This window comes from Lagopus muta, chromosome 6 (assembly GCF_023343835.1).
Source record: "Lagopus muta isolate bLagMut1 chromosome 6, bLagMut1 primary, whole genome shotgun sequence".
NCBI lineage: Eukaryota > Metazoa > Chordata > Aves > Galliformes > Phasianidae > Lagopus > Lagopus muta.
The window spans coordinates 3,593,600-3,620,319 of NC_064438.1; the positions used below are offsets into that span (position 1 = coordinate 3,593,600).

Here is a 26,720-nt window from a genome sequence, read left to right on the forward strand (position 1 = left end):
TATAGGTCTAGAAGCTGGCTTATCTATTCAGGATAGATGCAAAGAATCATTCAGCCACAGCACAAGAAATTAAAGATCTACCTTGTAAAAACACCACCCTTGGACAAATGCCTTTAACGCATTTCTGGCAATGGCATTTGGACTTATGGCTGTGATGGATGTGTGCGTTGTTCTGCATGCCCACAGCTCACTAGAGGGCTGATACTATTTACAGTTCTGAGATTTATGCCACCCATTTTAACCTTTTGCAACAATCTAGATCGGTAGGCACAGCATAAAATGACAAAGCAAAAAAATAAAACCAATAATCTCTCATTAAACAAAAATACATGATAGAAGGCAAAAAGGTAACTCTTCAAACCAAAACGTATGAATGCCCTACCTCAGCCCAAAAATACGCTTTTGACATGAATAAAACATAAACTTCAAGCCCTCATTTTGAATTTAAAACCGTATGATCAGCCTACAGCAGTACGGGATTTGAGTCATGTCTTTAGTCATAAAGGAAGCAAATGTTTTTTACGTTAAATTGAAAAGTGCTGTTCAAATGCTGACAAAGCCTTGAGACAACGGTTTACAGAATTTTATTTAGCACCTATCTCCTATTTGAATGCTTATAAACTATATCTGGAGAAATAACCTCCCCTCCACCCCTCTCCAAAATTTTTGGAGTAAAAGCATTTTCAAAACAACTTCAGTCCACTACATCTGATACTGCAGTGGGATTAAATGAGGTGCTGCTGGATTTCAGTTCCCCCATGTTATGAGAGGGGTTCACTTTCCAAAAGAAGGTACAATCTGGACTTTTGATTAAGAGTTAGGAATAGGAAGTTAGTGAAAAGTATATTTGGTTCAATTTCCCTTAAGGATTGCTGCACAGACAAATAAAACCTGCTGGCATGTTCTTTCCTGAATCTCACTTAAAGGTACATCTTCTATCTTACTCCTATTGGATTGGAATTCCTTGAATGCTTGCCTGCTATAGAGACTGGATTTTTCTGCATCCTAAACAGTTGTTATTTCTGCTGTGCTATGCCACAAGTTCACCATTTTAGTCCTACAGCCATATTTTGGTTTCAGTTACACCAACACAAATTCAGAAGAACTTTGAAGTTGTTCCAGATTCACAGAGACATAAACGAATTCTCTTACATATAAGTCATGTATATGGACACATAAAACCACTTTCCACTCTAACACATTTCAGCTGAAGGTGAAATTTTTGCCTGTGATTTTACAATCCACATCATCCAGTTTTTCCATTACATGAGAGCTCTGAGAAAGAAAAGACTGCATAGCATAATAATGCATTTTATTCATTGGTTATCGATGTCAAATTCATGACACTCATGAATTTTCCCACTGCTCCACAGCGAATTATAACAGCGAAAATCCTTCCTGTTAAATCAAATCTAACAGCGTGTTTGAGATTGCTGTGAACCTTCATTATCTGTGCTGTGTGTGAGGCAGGGCTGCCACTGAAGCTGTTCTCTATACAATCTGTGTTTCAGCTGAAACACTGGAATCTTGTGAGGGGCAAACATCTAAGAAAACATTATCACATAATAGCATCACAGAGGAAGAAAATGTGGATTGTTCTGCTATGCATTAAGACTAAATCAAAAGATTATATCCACAATATTCTACAGAAGTCAGGTTAAAAAAAAAAAGCTGTTTCATTACATAGAACTTTGGCTCCAATGTGAAATATTGTTTAAACTGTTTTGCTTATCATATAAATGAGTTTAGAGAGCTTTGTGGCTTATTAAAGAGATATTAGGTTGTATGTAAAGATATTAAGCTCGTGTAAATTAGCATAGTTTTACTGAAATGAAAAAAAAAATCCATTCTGCTTTACAGGAACTGAAAGTCTGGCCTGATGTTGTTATTCTTCAAATCATATTACAATTTTCTTTAAGAATATTTCAGAGAGAAGAGGGTATCAGAGGAATTGCATGTGATAAACCCCAGCCAAGTCCTGTAAGATCCAATGGAAAGAACCCTACTGTTTAGTGGAACCAGCACTGGGCTCTGCGAGCCAAACTCAGCAACCTAAAGCAAATCACGGTCTGGAGTCAGTCAGTGTGACTTTAGGCCAGCTTCAGAAATGATGTAGGCTACATACTGTGAGTTTATGGATTGTAAAATCCAAAGGCGTTCAGCAAAATAATGCAACTCATCACACCTGAGACTGCACAAAGAGAAATTTGCACTGCTGAGGTCAGAGGTTAATGAGATTGGGAAAGGTAAGAATTGGATGCATTTCAATTACGTTTTGCTGAATACGAGCCACTGTGACGCACTGTCATCTGTAGCTGCAACTCTCATTTCTTGTATCCTAGCAATTAGGGGGGCTTTTTTTCAGAGTTATTCAGAACTACAAATTAAACAGGCTTCTAAATATATATTCACAATTACTTCAGAGGCATTGCAGGCCAGAAATAAGAAGATCCCAGTGTTGGTAAGGTTTAGCTTTGTGAACCCAGCAAGCTAGAACATCTCACCACCACCACCTGGCAGGCTTTGAGCCCAGTGGTAAGCCCCAGAGTCACACTGCACACCTTTACACACACTCAGATTCCAACATTTTTTGCTGCAAATGCTGCTGATGCTATTAGGGAAGCATTTTGCTGCTATTTGACTGTACGACTGATAGAGTGATCTCTCCTCTCTAGCCGAAAGTGACTTTCTTAGATCTCTTATACCAATGCTTCTAAATATATTTGAAAGAGGAAATCAATTTTCAGAAATCTGCAGGTTGCTTGGTGTGTTTGCCTAATTCCCCAAGGATTCAGCGACATGAAAATGCCATCAAGAACGTGTAACAGTCCCCTAATAAATTGTTGCAAGACACATAATTACAGACATTAAAAGTACATCGTTGGCAGAGATTATGAAACCTAATCTCTAGAGCTCATCATAAAATTTAGAGCAAAATCATGCAATGCCATCAGATTTAAAAGCTGGTTAGTTGAGATTTAGATACATTTCTATTTTTAAAAGTTTCCAACCACTGCAACATCAATTTTGTATCAGATGTTGCTGCTACTGCCTACAGAGAGTTCACTGGTGTGGACAAAAGGGGTCATGGGAGCAATTCCCAAGAGAATGTGGAAGGAAAAGAGCTCCCTGCAGCTGTTATTGTCATTGGCTTTCATTATCCTTTTGTCATTGGACTTGGTGTGTATGAATGTCTTCTCAGAGAAAAGGGTGAGGCTGACAGAACACAAGGTTGATTTTAGATGCTTAAGAACTCACTTGTGTGCCTGAGCGCACGTCTAAGGAATCTGAGACCTCAACTCTGCAAATCTGGAAAAGTGCAAATTGTGGAGCCAATTCCGGGTATTAATCAGTCATCTGCACCAGAGTAACCTTAGAGCATTTCAACGTGCATTTTGGCAGACAAATTTATCTTAGTCTCTTACAACCTGAATTACCCTATGATCAGACTGCATAAAGTAATATGTCCCTACCTGAAAAACATGGAGAATACACCCCCCCCCTCCCCCCCGCCCTTGTTTTGTTTTGTGGCTTCCCTCATTATGTCACCTCTTATCCAGTCCCCTCTTACTATAGGACGACAAAAAGCTATTTTAGATGATTTCTATTACGTTTAAAAGTTTGAAAGGATGTGACATCTATTGCTCCAGTAATTAGATATCGTTTTATTTAGGGACCTCCTCTGAGTTTTTGTTGTTCTAAAGCCCCAGTAAGTCAGCTCGTGCTTCCCCTCTCCACAGACATGATGGTGAGATGGAAAATAGCTTGTTTGCATTTATTTTTCATTTTCAGGGATTTGTACATGTTAAATCACATGAAATGAAACTCCCTTAGATGGAAAAAGGATTTAAAAAAAAAACTCAACTTGAAATAAAGATGTCAAGCGCTGATGGTAATTGCTTGTCACAATATTTCTAGCTGTGATAGAGCTGGGTTTTAAAAACCACCCTGTATGAGTTATAAAATAAACTGATTTTCATGTTATCAAATACTCTAAGGGGTATCCACTCTGTTTAGTGAAACCATCTCTTACACTATGTTGTATATACAAAGACTGCAGTAGTATTTTAGAAATGATCTATAAACTTCATTAGTTCACGTCTATGTTTTTTAAACAAATCAACTGCAAACATTTCTGATTTTGTAATAAATATTTCTGGTGGAAAATAAGGCCAGAATAAAGGCATTCTTCAAAATCCCTAAATCTCCATTTTGGGGCAAAATAACCTTTGTTGTTTTATGCCTGGTGATATTTCTCACTGAGCAAGGAGCTCAGTTTTCATGTAGAACCTAATAAAGCTCCCAGGCACTTCAGCAACACCACCACGCTTATCCGTGTCGAGTGACTGACATAAGGGGGCAGGGAACAAAAAAAGCATTGACTTAAATAGGTGATACAAAAATTTCATCAGCGTAGTTCCAGCTGGAATGATTTCCAGTGGCAGTTGATACACTGAATCCTGATAGACTTTCCAGGAAAAGCAACCACAGAGGCTCACACCAGTAGAGCCTTCTAAGACTCCTACTGTAATTTCATTACCGTAAATATAGACCAAGCCTTACAGTAGATGCAGATCAGAAAAGGTTCCTGTAATCCATTGAGTTATTTTTACAAAGTCTGTTTCAGATCTGAAGATTGAGCAGAGGAGTTTGTCTAAGCAAATAGTAAAAGCATGTGTAAATACTCAATAGGCAACTTAAACATCTTGTATGAAACTGAATATGCAGGTGAAAGTATCTGCTTTCTGTTTTCCAAAATTTGGCTGTATCATCAGTCAAAACTAACCAGAGAGGGCTACTGACCTCTCTCTCTGAAGACAGGACTTCCATTCAGGATGCCAACTACAAGCCAGACAGTCATTTTAGGCTTATCTTCACCTCTTTAGAGTTCACAGTCTATTAAATGAAGCTTTCTTCAAAGCCAAGATGAGTAGTAATTTCCATATGTTCTCCTAGGCAAGTGTTAGTATATTAGAGTGTTAAAGATGGAAGAAGGAATGTTAGTGGTGCAATAGATTATGCATATAAGAACATCCACCTTTCACCATATATAGGCCAGCATCCTTGATCTGGCACCCAAGTAATCACATAGTAAAAAAGAATAAGGATTTAGGGCATGGTGATGTATTTTGGTACCATTTGCCACAGTTAATTCTAAACTCCTTCAGATAAACGTAACAGTTTATTAATTAATAACAATTTATTCTTCAGCAGTTAGTGAGATGAGAATCAATTATCAGTCACAGACAGAGCTGTACTTTTAAAGAAGACTTAGACTTTAAAATAAGGCCATTTACATTCAAGAAAAATGATTTACATTCCTAGTTCTCAAAATGATTCTTCCAGTTTAGGCCTTTGCCAATTTGACCGAGGAAGTGTTAGAAGCCAGAGTTGAATCAATTCTTTTCAATACTGTGTATTAAAGGGGGCAATCACAAGTATTACATTATTTAACTGCCTTGTTTATGTTTCCTCCCTTGCGCATGGAGTTTTCTGTGATAAATGAAGTTGACTTAAGATTGTTCCACCCCTACATGACAATGAAAGCGGAAAAGAGAAGGGTGTTGAAAACTGATGCCACAGCCAGAATGCTCACCAGCAATACTTAGAGCATAATGCTTGCAGTCTGCACAGCACTAAGTACTGATATTGAAATGATCCATGTGCGATATGTAAGTAAACTCCTGGCCTCCCAGCAGATTAACTACCATATGCACCAAAAGGTCTCAAGGGAAGCATAACAAAGTCTAATAAAACTGAATAAAACCAGTTACTCAACGTTTTCATTAAGTGACTGATCCAGTTCCTACTGAAGGCAATAGGAATTCAGTTCTTCAGGATGTAATTCAAGCCATGTTTTTCTGGAACCTAAACCTGACTCTTGCTAAAATCAGTTACTTCTTTTCCTTTTTCTCTTCTGAAAAAGCATTAAGGATAAGGCATTAAAAAAATTCTATGATGTCCTCTGTTAATTACACTCACTCCTTACAAAGCAGCCCTGTCATTCCCCTGTTCATCTCACAGATTTTTGTATGAAAAGATGCATAGTAACGTCAACTTTTTTACTCCACTAAATCACAGTGGTGAGATTTCTCTTCTTTGAGAATCCAAAGTAGATTGCTTTCAACTAACTCAGTCTCATTTTACTGACAATCATTTCACTTCTATGGTGATTTCTCTTTTTTCTAGACTGAAGACTGATGATATTGCCCAGCCATCAACAGTTCAGTTGGCAACCGCCTACGCTACCAAAACAAAACAAAAATCCCCACCTTTCCACCTTCCTTTCCATAAAAAAATAAAAAACAAAAATTAAAATTAAAATAAATAAATAAAAAAAAACAAGTACAGGAACAGCTGACCTGAAATGAGAACATCTTTGCCTCGTGGGACTCCTTTTTCTTTTCATCCCCTGCCTCTCCCCCTCAGGAGGAGCTAAATGCTGCTCCTTTCTCACTGTTTATGTAGGAGTCAAATCCTTCCTGCCAAGCGCCACCACAGTATGAAATTAAAAGATCATTTACATTTAATCACAGCACAGCAAACAATTATAATTTGGTTAGAAACCCAATGCTAACTGGAAAGATTTAGTAAAGTGTATGTTCCTAGAGCTTTCTACTAGTGGGGATATACACGTGGAAAAGTTCAGTAGCCTCTTTACAAGCTGATCTGTAATAAACTGGAGAGTTTATTAAGGCCTGAAAGAAGCTAGGAAAAATAATTGAGGGCAGAGATTAGGGTGAAGATGGAATTAATAGGATGTTATGTGACTAAATCCTTATGCAACCTGAAAGAAATAGCAAACGATGGCTATGACACCCGTTTACAATGGTCCCACAATGGCATGCTTGTGTCGAGCATCGTGTGTTTTCATTTGATAATTCAGCCAAAGATCATGCTAAAAAAGCATGCAGACTCTCACAATTGGTGAGAGCAATTGCTGAAAGCAATGCTTCTGTAAAACTAGGTCTAACAGCATACCTGGGTAACAACGAAGATCAGCAGTTGTGGATTTATCAGTGGCACAAACAGCAGCCTAGTGACAGAATAGGAAGGCCAGACACAGGAAGTCCCAGGCTGTGGGGATTATTGAGCTGATAACAGATAGGTGACTCAGAAACAGCCACTGAAACTATGTAGACAGCATTAATTAAGAGCTTTCCCTTTCAGGAAGAAGAAAAGTTATTTTTGACAGCCATTAAGCAAGCAAGCACAAGTAAGTCAAGGAGCACAATGAAAATTGTACTAACGTGAGACAGGCTATTATAAGATGGAGAGGGAAATCTCAGATCAATTATATCAATAACTGAATGACAATTTAATGACTTATAGGATAAGCTGAAAGAGTGACTTACAGTACTGTACCATAAATTATGGGATCTGGCATAGAGATTTTTCACTAACATGCAGTCATTTGAAGAAGCAGTAGAAACTGCAGAGCAAGATCAAGAGAACTGCACATAATAGCTGGCATCAGGACCTGACATACACATACACACACAAAGATATACATGGAAGATGATTTGAGGAGGGTGGGCTAAGAAAGAAAAAAGATCCACTTGCATGGTGAAATGCATGGAAGGATTTCATTAGGCCTAAGATTGATTCTAGAAGAGGTTCATTCTTGACACAGTAACGTCTTCCATGCCATTATACCACCAAAAAAAAAAAAAAAAAAAAAAAAAATTGAACCCATGAAATTGCATCCCCACTTCTGCAAAAAGAAACAGTCGAGTGAGGAAATTAGAATGTTTCCCCTTTATGTTGTGGAAATGCAGCCCCCTCCCCCTGTTTGTTTTTGCCAAGTGGTTAAGTCAATATGTTTGGTATAATGGCACAAAACATGAGTGCATGTGGATTGAAACTAATGAACAAAATTGCCTGTTCCACTTCTTCAGCTCCAGACTGAACACATACATAGGAAGCCAACCTTATTTAAAAAGCCCTAGGCTGTAACAGAACAGGAGTTTAGCCAGCTTTCATACACCTGAAAAAGCCAGGAATTGGCTTAAATGTTGAAACAAGCTGAAACTCAATCTTCATATGCACACTGACACAAGTAATGCGAGGATTTGGACATTTGGGCTAATCTTGATTAAATTATGCCTTGTCTTACTTTTAGTTTCTGTCTGACACAATCTCACAGAACTTGGAAATAATATGCACGTAGTACCTAATGAACACTAGAGCTTAGCTGCTGTTCAGAAAAAGAATCCTGCGTAGGCAAGAGTTGTGTGTGTGAGAAATGACTCAGATGCAGAAATAAGTAAACACACTTGTTTATTCATTAAGAGACAAGTGAGTTTCTGACAATTGGAGACTTTTATTTCTTGGACAAGGAGGAATAATGTCATGGAAAATGAATTAAATGCAGTAGTCATGCTTAGAAGGGCATTTGAAGGTGAAGAGATTGTATAAATCCAAGGCACTGCAGCTGGCTGACTTTGAGGGCAATGAGAGAAATATTTTCTGTTTCCCCTCCAAATAAGGGGCCAGCTCCAGAGTAGATCTCTGGACTTGGGGGCCAGCCTTAAAGTAGATCTATTTCCTATTAACTGAAATATGGGACACTGAAAAGAATCCTAATCATCTCTAGCTAAAGCATCGACTCCCATCAATTGTTTTGTAGAACATGCAGGAGAAGAGTTGATGTGCAAGTGTTAAGTATGGAAAAAGAAATCAAGCAGAGTTTATGAGGTCAGGTGAAAAAAGTGTGAACTGGAAAATGCTCCCTCTGGATGGAGATATGGAAAACCAAACATACTAAGATCAAATAATGGGGGAATGGAAGACAGTATTTCAGAAAAAAAGCCCAAAAAACCTTACATTTCAAAAGCGTAAGCATGAAGCTGCTTAAATAAGTCAATGAATGAATGATTAAAAACAAGAAATTGCCTTTACTCTTACCTTTGAATTAAAAGAAAAAAGAATCAGTGAATCTAGGATTTCACCACGCAACTGCGTGTGGGTTGCATGTGAACACACTTGTGTTATAGCACTGCAGAAGTACGTGAAAATGTTCTTTTAAACCCTCCAGCACCATCTGTTTTCTAGCTATTAAAGACTCATTCTGTCTCTCCTAATTTCTGAATAACAGCCTCCAAAATAAAAAAAAAGTCAAGTAAAAAAATTAATTTCCTGCAATATTCTTCCCCACGCCTGTCCGTGGAAATGGAGTGCGTATGATAAGTGATGCAAATGTGTTACACGTTGATTAATATTATCACATGCATTCCACTGCAGCAAGCTTTACATTACCCTAACTCTGCCTGTAATGTTTGACATTTCCAATTGCTCCAAACAGTTACAAATGTATGCAAAACTGATGCAGAAGCTGAATGTTTGATTTGATTCCTTCCTTGGGCACCCTTATCTTCAGGATACCAGCATCGTAGATCCAGCAATTACTTTCCTACAGTGTGATCTTTCTCATACTTGTCATGAAAGTGACAGTAAGCTTTATTTTTTTCCCCCCAGACCTCTGCTTTTCTCAGTGGACAAGACAGGTATAACTGTCAGAGGACCACTCTTACCTCTACAGACAGCAAACCAAGAGGAAGCTTTCAGAAGCAATGTGACAGGAGGAGCATTGACTAGTACTGAATAACACCCAACTGGAAGGTGGTTTTCACGTGCTTGGAGGAAACAGACAGAAGGGAACGTTTGTTTTAAGTCATTTACCTCACTTAGAGCATGAAAATTGGGCATGCTGTAAGTGACTGGAAACTCATTCAGCAGAAAAACATTTCATAAAATCACAGAGTGGCTTGGATTGGAAGGGATCTCAAGGATCACCAAGCTCCAACCACTCTGCCACAGGCAGGGCTGCAAACCTCCACATTTAATACTGGACCAGACTGCCAAAGGCCCCATCCAACCATCCCCTGAACACCTCCAGGGACAGGGCATCCCCTCCTGTTTGTAGGCTCCCTTTAGGTACTGAAGGCTGCAATGAGGTCACCCCGCAGCCTTCTCTTCTCCAGGCTGAACAAGCCCAGCTCCTTCAGCCTGTCTTCACAAGGGAGGTGCTCCAGTCCCCTGATCATCTCTGTGGCTCTCCTCTGGACCCCCTCCAACAACTCCCTGTCTTTCTTGTGCTGGGGGCTCTACACCTGGACACAGTACTTCAGATGGGGCATCACAAGAGCAGAGTAGAGGGGGACAATCACCTCCCTGTCCCTGCTGGCCACCCCTCTTCTGATACCATTTGATTTCCGAGCTGCAAGAGCAGCCTGCTGGCTCATGGTAAGTTTTTCATCTACCAGGACCCGCAGGTCCTTCTATGCAGGGCTACTCTCCTTCCAGTCTGTATACATTCCTGGGCATATATAGTCCAGCCCAGGTGCAAAACCTTGCACTTTGCTGTGTTGAACCTCATTATATTGACCTGGGCCCACCTTTTGAGTCTATTGAGGTCCCTCTATCACTTCCTTACACTGAGTCACTTCAGTTTAAAAAAAAAAAAAAAAAAAAAAAAAAAAGTTAACCATATTTTGAACTGAAATAAAGCTTTCAGTATCTGTAATTATATTTTTCCTGTCACACAGAGATACTGACAAAGTTCATGAACACAACCTGCCCAAAGCCAGAAGGTAAAATCTGTTTCCTTACCTCAAACAACACGAGATTGATCTGCATTTCACATAGACCTCAATTTGCTAGAGAGAGCTTTAAACCAACAGCATCTAGAGACAGTCCACGCAGCTTCCCATAACTCTGCTCTCCTAATTTCCTCTATTTGCATGTCTGGATTTTCCTCCAGTTGAAACCATATGGTGTTGAGAAATAATATGCCCATCTTTCACCTCCTATTTAAATCAAAACACTGGCAGTCTCCTTAGGGGCAAAAATCATGATCCTCAACTTTAAAATTATGCTTAAGGTTACTAAGTAACATTCAAAATTAATTTCAATTGAGATAAGTATGGCAATGTCCTCAAGTTGACCGATCATATTTCAGTTTAATGTGTTAAGCCTAAAGTCATAACATTTTGAAAGAAAAATCCAAACCACAAACCCCAATGTTAAAATGAAATCCCAACAACTGGTGCTTTTAAACATCTCTTCTTGGTGACTTCCTGGGCTTCTACAGATCTTGCATGCAAGTGGTCATGGAGAGCATGGATCAAGGATTCAGTGTGACTTGCCCTTATTCAGGTTTGTATAGCTGTCCTTCTCCATGACCTTGAGAAATTTAGCCCACAAACAGATGGATTTCTCTCTGCACATCCATTTACTTTGTCTAATCTGGTCACCTGAAAAGTTAAGTAGAATCAGCTTTTAATGTTTGGTTTTTGTTTTGTTTTGTTTTTAAATACAATAGTTTTTACAGTAGCTAACATGACAGACCTGGCTTTGATTATATCCTGCAGACTCCACTACAGGATAAAATGAGAACACAATGGTTTTGGTTTTTTGTTTGTTTGTTTTTCTACACTTAGCTCTGATCCTAACCGCCTTACATTCTTCCTTTTTCAATGGAAGAGCTACTTTGCATAGCTGTGAATCCCATGCAATAAATGTAATGTTTCTTTAAATAGAAACTTTTGTAGCCTGGCATAGCAAGAAGCCACGCACAAGGTGAAGTCACTTGTATGAGAGAGTCTTACTCATCCACAATATTTAAAGCCTAGTCAGCAACAGAAAAGTACAGTTGCATCAGCTACCACACAAAGAAAAGAATGATGACTAAGATTATGTTCATCTGCCCATTAGTGAGTCTCTCAAAGGCATCACTCTTACGTATTTCGGAAGAATAAATAAAAAATGAGATGCCTCCAGCCATCACGATGCAGTTCAGCTGTTTAGCATGGCCTATTAAAAAAGAGCAAGCACACAGCACACCCACACATTAGGTTTGCAGTTACAGAAAAATTCACAAGGAGGCAGACAAACACCATCATCATTTAACAGCAGGAGAGAAAAGAACAGAAAAGGACGTTCAGGAAGAGTGAAGATCTTACAAAGGATAGTTAGGACTGTTCAATTTGTTTGTGTGATGAAAACCACAGGAAACTAAAAGTTTCCATACATCTTAAAGGATTAAAATAAACAGACTGACATATTTTATGTTAGCAAACTGCTATTTGCAAAGAACTTAAAAATATTAGGCACTGTATCTGCAACAGTATCTGCTACTGCCTCTAGAGCATCTCTGTATTCCATCCAGTCTGTACTCTATGGAGTAGATGTTGCCTTTGATATTTACATAGGCAGTTATTATATCACTTCCTTGTAAAGTAGCAGTAAAGCTCAGAAAAGCAATCAAAATAATAATTAAAAAACATGGTTTCCGCATAAACTAAGCCCCTGTCTCACCACGACTGTTGCTTATAATAAATAATCTTCCTCCTCAAAACAACAAAACACAATGCTTTTCAAATAGGATGTTTTAATGGAATTTAATGAAAGTGAGAAGTCTAAAACTGAGGAAGCCCCAGCCACTGTCCTGGCTAGATCATGTGTCAACAAACAGAAATGATTCAGGAAAAGCTGTAATATGCCTACATCCCATTTATTCCTGTGCCAAAGAACTAATGTTCATTTGAAAAGCTTTTAAGAGCAATACAATGTCACACAGAAATAAAGCCATGTGTCCTTGGTTGCTTAGCAATCCTAAAATAGAGTTGTAAAGAAATTCATGTGGCCATTATTCGAAATAATTCAAAAGGTTACATATAATTTTCTAGTCCTATAATTAAATACACTTAACAATATGGTCTGTTAGGGGGAACTATTCCTTTATAATCCACTTTATGAAAAAGACTCATTAAAATATAGCTACACTGAGGATGTCCCTTTCAAATTCTCTTCTTAATGGCAACAAGAATGAGTAAACACAACCAAGGTACATTTATCACGTTTAAGAATGGGTCACATTTCAATTATTTAAACTCCCCATTCTGCCTCTGTCTTTCCTCTACAGGATATTTTTCCCTTCACTTTCCACTTTAGGAAAAGCTGTTCTCTGCATTAGGAGGGAAAATTGAAAGTTTCCAATGAAAGGAACAAGTTCAGAAATGCAGAAGGGCGCAAGCCTTCTTTCTATGAGTGCCTCTAGCAATCCAGCATTCTAAAAGGACAAGGAGAAGAAAAGAGTGATCTGTTCTTGCCCAGCCTTCTCTCACCCTTGTGCCAGAATATTCCTCATAAGATGTAATATCGTTTTACCACCAGAGCAGTAGGGACAATTGCATAACATTTACATTTAAGTGTAAGGACTATGTCAGACTTGTGGAACAGCTGGCATGCAGTTAAGCTCTCACTGTAAAAGTAACTTGCTTCATCTGAGCAAAAATCTTAGTGGCATAATCTATCTCTAGAGAGATATAAATAATATCTAATATATGGAAATAGATCCTCTGTTCTGACTCTCTTCCAAAAAGTTCTGGATTCTGAAAAGGAAGGTTGGTCTCTGATCGCTTCCCCCCATAGTGTTGCATAGCAGGAGATCCCGTCTCCTCCTACTCACACACTCTCTCATGGGAACATTTCCACCACCTCCTTCCTCTGAGAGAACCAAAACACGTTAAGCACCTTATATTGACTAATTATCATAAGGAGCTTTGCATTCTCTGGACTCCTAACCGATAGCATTCCTGCTTTGTCCAATGTGTGCCACTCATATAAAGAAATGTACAAGGACAGAAGAAAAACTAGTGGACGGAACACTTAAAAATGGAAATAGGCTCTTTCTTTAAAATTCTCAAGTTCTGTCTCTACAGCTTTCTTCAGTCAAGTGTCTTTTTTCTCTTTTGAAAACATGCCCTCTAAAATTCATCAACCCTGTAGGCAGAGCATGGTAAAAGAAAATATGCTGGCCGATATTTAAGATTAAAGGTCATAATAGGAAGACTTCTTTTCTTCGTCACGTTGCTAGTGGTCAGATATATTTAACAGTATTTAATTAACTGCAATCTATAGTCATTTTAACAATTATTTTTAATTCAAGTCCAAACTTAGATGCATTTTTACGCATGCAACAACTGTCCTTGAAAAAAGCATCACTTGTAATTTTTCCACACTTTCTCCTCAACAAAGAATCACTAATCTATAATTTCCATTCACACTTCATTCTAATATCAATTCATGAAAGCTGACCCTTACCTCTTTTAGTACCTCATCAAATTCCAGCTCAGTTTCTTTCCAGCTTACAATAGGCCTTAACTTACATGGCAGTCTAAATGCAAACGTTTTCTAGCTTTATATAAGTTGGAATTAAAAACCAGAAAATAATGATATCTAGAGGAGAGACAGCTGAGATCCCAAGCACACCACAAACTCTGTTCCACAATACAGCTGCTTACCCTGACCTACCACTGGAAGAGTCACAACTATAGATTTTATGGGCAAATTGTCACAGGAAAAAAAAAAAGAATCTTTCAATTATTAGCATTTATAACTGAAACGGAGGGCTTACGATAATATCATCTGTGAGCTGATGATATTGAGATAACATTCCTGCAGTCACCACTGACTGATTTTATTGGGATGAGTTGCCAGGGTTGTCTGAGACTCTTCAGAAAACAAAGGTACTGGTAGTTCAATCTGCTGGTTGGCTACCTACAGAGTACCTCGCATTCCTTCTGCTTTATGATTTTTAATTATGCTGGAAATTTCAGTCTATATGTTTTCAGATAAGACCCAACAGACAAAAAAACACAGACGTCTAAAGATTTATTTTCCTATTTTATATATGAAGAGTTGAGGGCAAAATAAAATTAGGAAACTAATCACAGATGCCAAATCACAATGCAGATACGTGGAAACTGCTTCCTACCTCCATTCTCTGTTTTTTAAATCAATGGAGCTGCATGAACAACCAAGAGAATTACATTTGGAAATATCTAGAGGCAGATTATTTTATCAGATCTTGTTTGAATTTAAAGTGGAGATTATATTTTTTTTTAATGAACTGTCCTGAAATAGGCTTGTTTATCTTCATGGGCTTAATTAAAACACTTTCTAATTTACACTGCAGTAAACTAGGGGAGAAGTAGGGTAGCGTAATTTTGAAAATGTTTATATTTAGGATTAATTTCCTTTAAGTAGTACAAAGCATCCTTTCAAAGTTTTCCAAGTGATGTCATTGTGAGTCTTTAGGGTATGATGTTACAATGTTGGAATGAAATTGCGTCTGTTCAAATCTATGAAATCAACATTGTAAGCAGTGGTCCAAAGCTATACTAATGTGTAAAAAAAAAAAGTAAATGTGAACACAGTCTTAATGGAATAAACAGCTTTGAATAAAGTTCAGATATTACAGACCAGAAATGACTTATCTGAAATTGCAATCACTATTCTTGACTATAGACGCCAAGCCAAATTCAATCAAGTGCAACATCTAAATTCAAAACCACCTTAGTTCAAGTGCTTATGGCTTGCATGGAAGTCTTTGGTCAAAGATGATTTATTTGCACTGATGAGGGTAGCATGAGCACAAGTTAATGTATGGCAACATGGCTCAATGATCATTTGTTGTGGTCAGCTTTTCTTTCTAGAACACTCTCATTTCTTTTTAGGATCAGATTAGCACTCACAGTAACGTTGAGTCCAAATTCCAAAGCATTTGAATTGAAAATGGGTTTACAGTGCTGTACAAAAATGAAGGATCTGTGTTTCAGCTCACAAAAGGTATTGATTTTAAATACTGAAGTTGAGTATTTCATTTCACATGCAACTACTTTGTCAATTATTACACCCACCTTTGGACCTGCTTATACCAGCACTCCATCTGTAACCTCACACTATCGCTCCAGCAATACTGAACCTAACTGCACACACAGAGTACAATGATTTCAGTTCACAGGGACCTTAATAAAGCTTTCTAATATTCAATTCCATACAAATTTTAACCAGATTGTCTCTCTTAGTTAGGCATTCTCATTAAAAAGCACAAAGTTAAATGAAGCTGAAATCAGTCTCATCTCGTTTGATATATAACATTTCTTCAAATGGTTTTGACACGAGACAATACAGTTTACATGGATATGAAATGGGCAAGGGTTGGTAAATCTGGGTGGTAAAAGAGAAAATCTTGTTGTTCGTCTCCTCTTCTTGCCCGCTTTGACAGCACGTCTGAAATTAACTTTGTAACCAACCCTCACTTTTCCATGGGAAGAAGCCAGGAAAAACTATGGTAATACTATCACTTTTGTTCTGCAGAATTCCAAGTTTATCTCTGGAATGCATGCTAGAACGGTTTACTGTACTGTATTTTTTGTTGTGCTCGTGAGTGACTGCTAGGTGCCAAGCCCTGACATCCATTTAAGTGCTGATGACGCTACAAAAAAAATAACAAAAAACAAACAACAGTACTTCCCTGGTGCAGAAGATAAAGAAAATGAGGGGGACAAGGGAAGAAGTATTCAGATTAACAGCACACATTTTTCATGCAATGCATTATTCTTTGGAATATTTAAGTTCAGTGCTCCAATAACTGTCTTGCCACAGGAGCGAATTATCCAAATTTAGTTTTAATAATCTAGCCTAGGTTTGATAGATGCCAGCTGTAACCTGATGGGACTGAGATTTAGACCCACAGAAATCCCCTGTTGTATATTTTCTAGCATGTTGGATCTCTTCGCACTCATCAGTTTTATATCTTTCTGCAAATACCAGAAGAAAGATCTTTTTAGGTTCTGGCAAACCTCTTGGAATAGAAAAATGTCCTAGTTGCCAAAAAGGTACTGATTACTGTAACAGAGTAGCCTGGAGTTTCTAACCTTTTTCTTTTAATATATAAACTTGATTCTGATTTAGAATCAGCTCTCCTGACAGAGGTATTTTCCTCTGCTCTAATTTGCTTCTAGCTAGACTGTATTTAACTCCATCATCTTACCATGAACAGTTTCAGTTACTCAGGAGCACAAATATTTTTTTAATATCATTTACTCCTGCTTTACTGCAGGAGAAAGAATGATCAAGCATAGAGGAAAAGAAACAGCTCTTCTCTTGCATTTTTTTGAACCATGATTTCCATATTAGAAACACTTCTTCCTATCAAATAAAACAACTACCTTTAGACAGCACTAGTATGCCACTTATTCCTCACATCTTAACATTTCACTTCCTTTGGATAAGTGTTTTTGCTTACTGTCAGCATAATAAATTACATATTTCTACAATTGCATGTGGACTATTTATTTACTTTGGGTGCTCAGGTGATGCTCCAGTGAAGCCCTAAAAGCCACAGAAACATTCTTTGCTGAAGTGCTTTCTCAAAGAGTCTCTCTCACTCATTGCTGCTACATTTGAGCTGTGGGATGAAGAGCACTGCTTACATACCAGGTTTATATTCACTACTCCATTCACAGAACAAACCAGTACAGAAAGATACAGAATGAAGGCACCAACCGTAACGGTTCTTGACCTTTGAAAACATACTGAAATTCTACAAATGCAACTTGTTAATACTGAAAGTAAATTAGTGCTTTCAAATGCGTTAGTAAAAGCTAAAGTCTTTATGCCCAGATTCTTGAAATAAATACCTTGCAAATGCAGGACAAGTTATATTCAATTACCAGGACAACAAACACTGTGGAACCTGGTGTAGGCATGTAACAGTAAATTTGCTTTGTTCACCTTATGAATGGTCCTGCATCAAGACTGCTCTTTTTAAGAAGTCATTCTGCAAATTGGCAATGGGCTGATTGATTTCTGCTGAATTCTTGTGTACTGATCTTTCTCTTCATAATGTGTCTCCCCACATACTATTTTAGTGTGCTTTGTTGTTTTCAACCCCTTCCCCCCCCCCCCCCCCCACTATAGCATGTATGTTCTACAGAACAGTTTAACTAGATTTGAAAGCAATATATAACACAGTAAGTACTTCCAGTTTGGTGCCAAAAGTCAGAATTCATCAAATTCCCTTCTTACAGTTACAATATTTGAAGAACACATCCTCCCTTTTAATTCTCCCATGTCTAACAGCTACCCAGACAATATGTATATCCTAAAATGGCAAGACAAGCCATTAGGCTAGCAGTGTTAATGCCAAGAACCAGCTCTCACAATTTCTTCCCACTTAATTTTCAGCTTGAAATATCTCCTAAGGAGGAGCTGTGAATTTTTAGCAGAGGAGAAACATGAATGAAATTCTCTCGTGAAAATGACAGCTTTTATTGCTTCACACCAACATGATTTGTCATCATCAGTATCATCTTATTTTACGTAAGCCATTTTGACAATAATACCTCCTACAACAGGTATAAAGAGCACAACAATGCTATTTAACAGAGCACATTCTCAGCTACAAAACACAGTTTTTCAACATAATCACTAGCATTAGCTATGTATTTCTGCCAGTGATAAACAAGAGCCCACATGCCATGATTGGAAACATTAAGCAAGCGTCAGTGAATGTCAATGGGTGCCATTTCTTCTACACGAAGGAATTCAATTGCTTCATACGTATTTCTATTTCAGACACCATTTTGTCAGACCGCCCCTTTGCTGCCATCTGTCTCGTGGCAATAAAATGTCACAGAACAGCAGAATAAATGGCAGGACTGTACTGTTATTGCCATAACACCAACATCTATCTCTGATAGTGGCCATCACAACAAACTAGGAGGCATTACTTTCGGAGCAGCCTTTGCATACTGGATTTCTTACTTTATTATTAGCAAAATGGGATATTATGTAGCAATTCCTGAAGTATTAAACATCAACATATTAATATGCACTATAATCTGCAAAACATTACTTGATGGCCTGAGGCCAAACAAAGCCAGACTCTTGGCTTCACACAAGAATGCATTGACCAATATCTTATACAGATATATATACACATTGCCAGAGCTGGATCAAGTACTTGATCTCCACATTTCCTAAAGCAAAGATTTCATACTTCTGACACCCCTGTATAGAATAGAAAGCTTTGAGCTTGAAGGTAACTCATCTGGCTTAGCCCTCAGGCCACACTAGAGAAAAGACAGAGTTGGAGAAGCAATATTGAAACCTAGTCAGCATATTAAAGATCTTTTGCAGTGCTTTTCACTAGCTGAAAGGAGGCAACTGGATGCTTAGGCACAATTAAGTGAAGTTCTTTCTCGTACTGTTCTACACAGTCAGTTGCTCACAGCCTCCTGGCAGTTAACTTTCTTACTAGCTTTCCAGTATTTAGGAGGTTTCCTGAAGCCCTGAAATCCAACTTCATTCCATGGAGAGATTTTTTTCCTGCCACTTCTTACTTAAATTACAATGTCTGATCAAGAACAAACCAAAACCAACTGAACACCAAAGCCCACTTCTCTATTACTTTCCTTCACTATAAAGCACCTTCTGGAGTTAGGCCAGTGAGACCGCATCTCTAAGCATGGCAGCAATACTATATCTGAATCTTTAATAGAATAAAATGCAAATATCAATACACGCACACCAAGTGCTCACTGACTTCTTCAGAATTAAGTCTTACTCTCAGGCTGGTCTTATGAAGGACTTTAAAGGATATCTTGCAAATACTGTAGTTGACTTAAAGAAAAAAAGCTTACTAAAACAGAGAAAAAGGAGAGAAACTTGAGAACAGTGTACACTTTTAATACAAAAAATGCCATTATATCATTCTTTGGCTTACTTATTTACATATCTTGAGAGGTGGGGGGCAGGGAAGGGGAGAAAGAAAGAAACAAGGTTCTTTGTACCCTCACGAAAAGCCAAATGACGCTTTCTCCCTCTTGCCCTTCAGTAAATCACAGGGAATGAGTTAAGTCACACAAAGCAAGATATTAGTGCAGTGTAGCCATTTCTGAAAAGCTGGCTTCACTAAAACACCAGCCCACCATTTCACTTGAATTTTGTGACTTTGGTTAGAAGAATTCTGAATGCTGCTGTAGTTTTAGATCTTACACACACCAGAACCTTGATAATTAAAATAAATACTTTTTTGCAAAGCGAGCTTCTCATGCCAGCCAGGGTGCTCCTTATGCTCTTTTAATAGACCTTTTAGTAGACATACACACAAGAAATCATAACAGTAGCTATACCTTGATGCTATAGTAGTGGAGGAGGATAGTTGGTTTGGAGTTTATTTTCAGGTTTTGATTTAAATTTCCATGTGTTGTTCTTATCTCCCTTCACTACAGTTTTTGCACATTTGAACAGGGAAGAAACCAGAAAAGCCTTTGATAGAACAGAGAAAAGTCAACAAGATTGTAAACAGGATGAAAGAGAAATATCTGTGAAATAGACCTCAATTGTCTTCAACTGAAAGCAATGCATTATTTTTAAGTGGCCTATTAGCATACTACATGTAAAATAACATCACTGGAAGGGCGGCTTCCAGGCCTCAATGCTACACCATAGCCACATGCACAGTGCCTCAAAACATGGCTGCTCTAGTGGAAATTTTCCAAACTGTCAGGGATAAGGGCCAGAATTCAGATGTGTAGGGATCAAGGATTTGGCTTGGGATCATCTGATACCCCCATCTTTCAAAAAGTAAAAAAAAAAAAAAAAGGAATTAAAAAACAAAACAAGACAGGGAAAGGGAAAGTTTCAGGTAAGGTTTACTTGTTAGGGTAGAACAAAGATGAAGTAGAAGATAGCTTCATTAGAGTAGGCAGAAATAGCTGAATGTTTGAGACTGAGGCACAGTTATTTCCTCTGTATTTACTAAAGTCATTGAGTTTGTTAAATCTGCCTAAACGAGACATGAATTTGCAATGACTATGCATGTGACAAAGTTATAATCAAGTAATCAAATTTTTGTATCAGTAGTTACTCTCAGCTTCACGTGAATGTTGTTACACTGAAGGCGATCATACATTTAAGATGCTATGAAAGAAGTCAGACTGCCAATGGCATTGTGTGGTAAAAACAACAGAAAAAGCAGCTCCTTTCCTGCCCCCTCCCCCACACTGTAAAGTGACATAATTTAAAAGATCTGAATGCCAATTGACAAATTGAAATATCCCTTCAGCGTTGCTTTTAATACCAACCAACCTAATTGCTGAGTGGCTTGTTTAGAACAATGATTCTGGCACTCAGCTTTCCAAGAAGTGCAAATAACTTTGCATCTAGATGTGAGGATAAGCCTGTTTTTGACAGCAAAAGGAATTTAGCTTGGAACACTGGGAAATCTACTGCTAGAAGTTTTCAAGGTAAGTGCCTGGTGCTGCACCTACGATGGGATTGCACAGGCGCAGAGACAAACTGGGTAGAGGGTAATCCTGCAGAAGTGGATCTGAGAGTGTTGTTCAACAGCAGGCTCAGCATGACCCAACAGCATGCACTGGCAGCCAAGAGGGCAAACTGCATTTTGGGATGTATTAAACATTGCCAGTCAAAAGAAGTGATGCTCCCATTATATTTGGCATTGGCGTGGCCTCACTTTAAATATTCTGTTAAATCAGGGAATCAAGAGAAGTCCTTCAAGTTGGACCAGATGAGCCTTAAAGACTACCTTCCAACGTAAACGATTCTGTGATTCAGTTTCTAAATCCTTTCCTGGCTGATTGAAAACAAGGCACGATGGTGCATCTCAAAGCAGCCTGAATCAAGTATTACTGATATGCTCATACAGCTTGAAAAACAGCCAGTATCTGGTCTTCAGTTTTAAGATGTTGTTTTTGTTAGGGATTTTTTGTTTTCCATTTTTTGCTTGAATACTCTTCAGATAAAGAGTTGAGTAAGAACTCTCCAGTGTTTATTACTCTTTGCCAAAGAAAACAAAGGTTTGTTGCATCTACTATTTCCTTATAGCACCAGATTCTTTGTCGTTTGCTCTTAATTTCAATTAAGGCAAAAAATAAAAGAGCAGAAGAGTTGCTCCCAAATTTCCACTGAAGCATGCACAGCATTAAAAAAAACACATTGTTAGTTACTGAGGCTTGTGCAGTTGCCTTTTTCAATCAAAACACAGGGCAAAACTTATTCTCGCATAAATATATGACTCAGTAAAGTGCATAATTACTACAAGAAAACAATGAGAAAACTCTGCTGGACCTATGTAACAAACAGATTTGAAAAGGAGAAATGTATGTATTTGTATATGACTCCATAACCTATTTTAACTCAAAATTCTACTTTTGAAGAAGTGAGACATTTTAGAAGCTTTATTTAGAAGCTTTATCCCCTGGCTTGTGTAGACTTCAGTGTTTGTCTACCAACATATGTCTATCTTCTTAAAGTAGTCATTTACTCTGTAACATCCATTATAATTAACAAACTTTTCATAACATTGAAAGGGCAATTAGTAACAATGAAACATTAAAAAGACTATAAAGGATTAAGACTATTAAAGAATAACTTCTGTGAAAATTCATTAACTGATGTAAAAAACAAAAGTGGACTTGGACTCAGAAATGCTATTTCTATGACAAGAAAAAAAGAAAACAAACCACAGAACAACTCACGCTCAAATGTTGAGAACGGTCAAGCATTTGCAGTTTCAGCTGATTTCAACAGGAACCATGCAAGTATGATTTTGATCCTATGCTAGCCATTGGTGCAAATACTTCCATTTATGGCATAAAAAGAGGTAAGATGTTCAAAATGCAGAGACAGTAACAGTCTAGTGAAGAACTAAGACTATGTTCTAATATATTCCTGTGTGTCGATAATAAAATAAGTTTACATTTAGCGTGAGCAGCTAGAATAGGAACACTGTCATCAAAATATATAATCAAGTTTGTGTGCCCATAATCTCAAAGTTTCTTTCCATACGTTTCTTTCATTGTAAGCAATTTTCCAACCAGTTTTGTTTAACTTGAACTTAACAAATAGTTTGAAAATTCTAATATTATTCATACTGCACTAAATGAGCAGCAAACTACATTTCAAATCCAAGTATGTCCATAGCAAATTCTAAATCCATTATAAGCAAGCAAATCTAAAAATCCCTTAATGACGCACTGCTTTTAGTGTAACCTAACAACACTTCTACAAAATTGTATTTCTACACAATTCTACAGAAATAACAGACACACTAAATTTATCTTGACTATTTCATAGTCACAGAATCACAGAATTGTAGGAGTTGGAAGGGACCTCCAGAGATCATCGAGTCCAACCCCTCTGCCAAAGCAGGTTCCCTACACCAATAATAATAAGAATTCAAAAATTCAATAATAAAAATGATTCAAGAACATGCTGATCATGGATGAATATCATTCTTTTATCTACTCTGCACTAGAAAACATTTTGACTTATTTGAAGCCATGATGTATCAAGTATATTTTTTAGCATTTGAACGTAGCATCTTAAGGTGTAATCTTTGGAAATAGCATCAACTTAAAGAAATGAACAATCACGTCCAATAAAATTAAAGTAAAAAATTCCCACAAAATTAAAGTAGTTGAAATGGAAAATTCATTTTTCAAACATTTGATAATGTAAAATGCCACAATTCTCCAAGTTGATTAGCAATTCATTTAATCAGTAAGAGGTGTTTTACGCTCCTCATTTTTTAAAATCCCTGAAAGTATCAAACTTAGATTTGTGAATCCATCAGAATTCTAAAAACATTCATTTTTGAAGAGAGAGAACAAAAGCAAACAAAATTATGTTTTCTCATAGTCTCTCTAGAGGGCATTTCAACTGGAAGGGAATAAAATGAAAGACATCCTCTTGGAATACACTGGTTGACAAATTCATTGGATATTCTAATTAAAATGCAGTTTTTCATATCTCACTGTAGTGGAGATGGTTTGGAAATACAGCATTTACTGCTTTTCTACTGGTCGGAATTGGAATCAGCACAGACAATTTTACTGAGCACGTGATAAGATTTTGTCATTACTATTTATGGCAAAATCTATTTTAGAATATCTTGCATTTTACCACAGAGCCATGACAGATTTTATTTTGAAGTTCTATTTCACAAGGATTGACATTTACAAAATTAATACAAATAGTTAATTATTAAAAATTAAAATTAAATTTTTTAAAATTAAAATTATTATTTAATTTAAATTAATTATTTTTTAAAAAAGTAAAATTAATTAAAAATAATTAATTAATACAGTTAATACAAATAGTTTCTATAAGAAAGACTTGAGCTACATCTGCAGTGCAAAATTAGTACTCTTTTTTTCTGCAACATAATTATTAACATTTATATTTCATATACCTGAAAACTTCTCTTAAGAGGCTGGCACGGCTCTCGTCCCACCAGAAAACATACACAGACTAATTCAGGATGGACAAGATGTGCAATCCTCTTAAAGCAGCATCATCTATAACGCCCAATCTGGTTGCTCAGGGATTGAACTAACTGACTCTTAGAAATCTCAAAGGATGGTGACTACAAAACCTCTTTGGTCAACTTTTTTCCTGGCTTGACTCTCCTCATAGGAGAAAAGTTGCCGCTTAAACAGCGTTGATTCCACTGCAGTGAGCTTTTGAAATCAACAGGATTTTCTGTGCAAGTTAAACCTTGCCATCAGTGGAATATTTTAAGCAAACAACACAAATGTAGATCAAATGTAAGTTGGATGCAATAAGAGGAAAAGTCAATAAGTTTACATTGGTAAGAGAATGACAAAGTAAGAGAAATAAGACACTTTTTAAAGATATGATTTAACTTTCTTTTTAGCTTAAAACATTTAAAACACCATTTTTGTTATTTTGAGTCCACATCAATTCTATTTAGAACCACCATTCTCTAGATATAAATCCTTACTGAAAATTCCCACGTAAGCTACAAATTCCTTAAGAACTTTACCCAAAGCTAAAGAATACCACAAGAGATAATGAATGCACTTTTACACACACAAGTACTAAAAGTTCAATGACAATTTCTAATGCACAATAGAGAAACTTCGATTTACTGATGCAACTTAAGCCTCATTTATTTTCATTTCTCTAAATGGTAGCATGAGTTATGTTTACAGTGTAAAAGTATGCTGTATGCAATAGATACTTTAAAGATTCAGGTTGGTGTTTTTTTTTTGTTGTTGTTGTTGTTTTTGTTTTTTTTTTTTTGTTTTTGTTTTTTACTTTCAATTAGCATACTAGTTGCCTGAAGTTGCAGTAGCAACGGGGCTATATTATTTAACTCAGCCCATAAATCACTGTAGAATATTTCCATGCAAGATAGATGTGCTTGCTTTGACTATGTTCACATTACAGTCATACAAAATCCTTTCACCTCACCAAAGAAAGGCAGGAAGATTAAGGGAAAGGAAAAAAAAAAAAAAAAAAAGAAAAAGAAGAAAGCAGAAAGATTGGTTCTAACAACCTTAAAAAATGACAGTATGAATAACTGCATCCTAATGATCAGCGGTGTCCCACAGGGGTTTGTCTTGGGATCAACACTCTTCAACATCTTTATCAGCAACATCTACAGTGGGATCAAGTGCATCGTTAGCAAGTTTGCCAACGTCACCAAACTGAGTGGTGCAGTTGACACAATAGAAGGGAGGGATGCCATCCACAGAGACATGGAAAGGCTTGAAAAGTGAGCCCACAAGAAACTAATGAGGTTCACTAGGCCGAGTACAAGGTGCTGCCCTTGGATTAGGGCAAACTCAGATACGGGTACAGATTGAAAGAAAAACTCCTTGGGAGCAGCCCTGCAGAGAAGAACACAGGGGTCCTGAAGGACAAATAGCTGGACGTGACCCAACAGTGTGTTCTTGCAGCCTGAAATGTCAGCAGTATTCTGGGCTGCATCAACAGAGGGGAGGCAGCATGAGGAGGGAGGTGATTGTCCCTCTCCACTCTGAACTTGTGAGGACCCATCTGGAATGCTGCATCCCAGCCTGAGGCCTCCAGTAAAGGAAGGATGTGGAGCTATGGGAGAAGGACCAGAGAAGGGCCACAAAATGGTTGAAAGGTTAGTGCAACTCTATTACGAAGAAAGGCTGGGGGAGCTGGAACTGTTCAGTCTAGAGAAGAGAGAACTCCGAGGAAACCTAGTTGCAGCCTTCCAGTACTTCAAAGGAGCTTAAAAATCAGGAGGAGGATCAACATTTTACATCATCTGATAGTGACAGAACAAGGAGGAATTGTTTTAAACTAAGAGAGGGAGAATTAAATTGGATATTAAGTGGAAATTTTTTACTCAGAGGGTGATGAGGCACCGGCAGAGCGCCCAGAGAAGCTGTGGATGCCCCATCCCTGAAGGCATTCAAGAACAGGTTGAATGGGGTCCCAGCCCCCTAGCTCCCTGGTGGGGAGCAACTATTTCACAGCATTGGGTTGGAACGGGCCTTTCCAACTCAAGCTATTCTACGATTCCATGATCTCCAGTCAGTCCAGTTACTAGTTTTGAACTGTGAACATTAACTGCTGCCTCAACGTCCTTAAAAATGTATTAACATCTCTTAAATTTAAAATGGACTCTTACAAAAAGATTGACTTGTGAAGCAGAAGCACAAGAAGAAATAACTGACTAAAAAGGAAATACTTTTCCCTAGTAACGCTTTCAATATAAACTTATCGGTCCCAATCTATAATTCTTAACAATAAATTGCAGAATGGAAAAGCATTAATAAAGTAATTTTTTGTCTGAACTCATGGTAGAGGCAGTCAGCCTATGCTCTCAGATATGCAGATGGTGACCCAGTACATTTTATAAAAAAAAGTGAGTTTAGTCAGCAGAACAAAACATCTTCACAAGAAGGGAAGAAAAATAGAACGAATGACATAAATTCCCTCTTATTTCTGTATTCTCAGCATTCTAAAGAAGAAAAAAAAACACTGAAACAATGAGTTCTAAATTTTCCTCTATCATGTCTTACATAATTAGTTTGGTAATTAATTTTTATTTTACATGA

At 37.5% G+C, this 26,720-nt stretch overlaps 1 protein-coding gene across 2 annotated transcripts in view; it reads right to left on the reverse strand.

The window, feature by feature from the left end:
* The window catches only part of LOC125695164 (growth arrest-specific protein 2-like), a 260,093-nt gene that overhangs the window by 176,028 nt on the left and 57,345 nt on the right, over positions 1–26,720 (reverse strand). The gene's annotated exons all lie outside the window — the stretch shown is intronic.